We start from the raw sequence: 2,002 nt of genomic DNA, 5'->3' as shown, positions 1-2,002 counted from the left end.
ATCTATGGTTTTTGTATTTTTTTAAAAAAAAAATTAAAAAATAAAATGGCGGTAACTGTAAGATATCAAGACATACAATTAAGTTGGATTAGAAGGTGATGGCCATATTAGTTGATGGTTAAGAGATAATATTTGTATGTGTGGTTGCCATGTATAATTGACTTCAAGTGTGAATGCATGCTGGGGATAATGTAGGAAAGAGTAGGTAGATACATGCATTATAGTGAAGTAATAGCTTTTAATTAAAAGGGATGGCCACAATTGAATAATTTTATATAAGTACAGCCTGACAACAATTTATTAATTAAATTTTTTTAATTACATTACCTTAAATCAAAAGATTTTTCCATTTCCCCTATTAAAGACAACATTTTTTGAGATAATTTGGGCATTCCACTTGCATTTTAGAATGCACCACATCTTACCTTACATGGTATATTCTTCTATATTAAAACACTCCACCCCCATTCCTTACTAATGGTTATTCAACCCTTGTGTCGTTTTATATGTACCCCCTCCCGCCCCTTGGGCACACATGACAAAATACCATGAGTAGAAAGAAGGTTAAGCTTACTTATATCACTAACAACTCTGCAATAAAAGCCACATTCAAGAAAAGGAAGAAAGGGCTGATGAAGAAAGTGAGTGAACTTAGCACTCTTTGTGATGTCAAAGCCTGTACAATCATTTACAGCCCTTATGACTCACAACTAGATGTTTGGCCTTCCCCTCTCGGAGCCCAACATGTGCTTGCTGACTTTAAGAGGATGCCCGAGATGGAGCAGAGCAAGAAGAAGGTGAATCAGGAGAGCTTCCTGTGCTAGAGGATCACTAAAGCAATCGACCAACTGAAGAAGCAACACAACAATAATCGCGAAAAGGAGATAACGGTATCATGTTTCAAAGTCTTACTGGGAAGTCCCTCCATCAACTAAACCTTATTGATCTCAACGATTTGGGTTGGCTCATCGAACAACACCTCAAAGAAATCCAAAAGAGCATGGAAACACTCAACAAGTCACCTCAGCCTCACGAGGCGACAGACAAAGGAGTGATGAAGGGTCTTGGTGAGACTTTCACTCAAATCAAGGAGGATTCTATGGTGCAGAGGCTACAACTGCCGCAAATGCAATTCGTTGATGGGATGAATCCTCAAGCACAACAACAGTGTTATGTCCGGCTGAACGGGGAACAGGCAGAGATGATGGTGCCATTCACAAATTAGAACTACTAGAATAATGGATTGGTATTGTAACGCCCCATTTTTTTTTCATATTGGATGTACTTAACAAGCAACCAATTCCATAACAAAACGGTCATGCACAAGGAAACACTAGCATAATCCATTATCCAATGATCAAGATAATCCTACAATAATGGATAAGACATCGTACACAATACAACCATACTCAATATCTATGCTACCATCAATTCTACATATTCCATTCAGTCAAAACAAAACGAAACTCTTCATCCTGTACTCTACACACTAGGTTCGAAATCCAACAACTTCGATCCAGACTTCGTCCCTACATCATCTGTAAAAAGGAAAGAGTGAGTTCATTTAACTCAGTACGGTAAAACTCAAAATACGTGCGTGAGATGCAACAATATAAAATCCTATACCTCTACCAATAGTTCACTACTGAACTCCAATTTTCTCTCCTGCATCTACAACTCTACCTACCCTAGGTGTCCGTTCCCTGACGGCACTCCAGGCGTGCCAGTGGTACCATTCACCGCCAAGATTGGCAACCATTAACACCTATCGACCCCTAGTGGGCCACGCACGCACACGAGTTTCAATCATTTTTGTCACCAACAGTGGCGACCATCATTCACCTATCGACCCCCTATCAGGCCACACACACACACTCTAATCCTTCTCTCCCGTCACCATCATCGGCGACCGTTAGCCATCTCACGACCTATACCAGGCCACTCACACACACCTGATTTTCATTCACTTGCGTCACCAACATCGGCGACCATTAGCCATCTC

General features: G+C 40.5%; 1 pseudogene; it reads left to right on the top strand.

Moving 5' to 3' along the window:
- The first annotated feature begins 548 nt into the window (after positions 1 to 548).
- Positions 549 to 1,225, top strand: LOC110817381 (agamous-like MADS-box protein AGL80 pseudogene; annotated as a pseudogene).
- The last annotated feature ends 777 nt before the right edge of the window (positions 1,226 to 2,002 follow it).

The sequence above is a fragment of the Carica papaya genome, chromosome 2, assembly GCF_054855325.1.
Source record: "Carica papaya isolate Zhongbai chromosome 2, ASM5485532v1, whole genome shotgun sequence".
Taxonomy (NCBI): Eukaryota; Viridiplantae; Streptophyta; class Magnoliopsida; order Brassicales; family Caricaceae; genus Carica; species Carica papaya.
The sequence above is the reverse complement of the archived record's forward strand: the minus strand, read 5'-3'. Positions and strand labels throughout refer to the sequence as shown.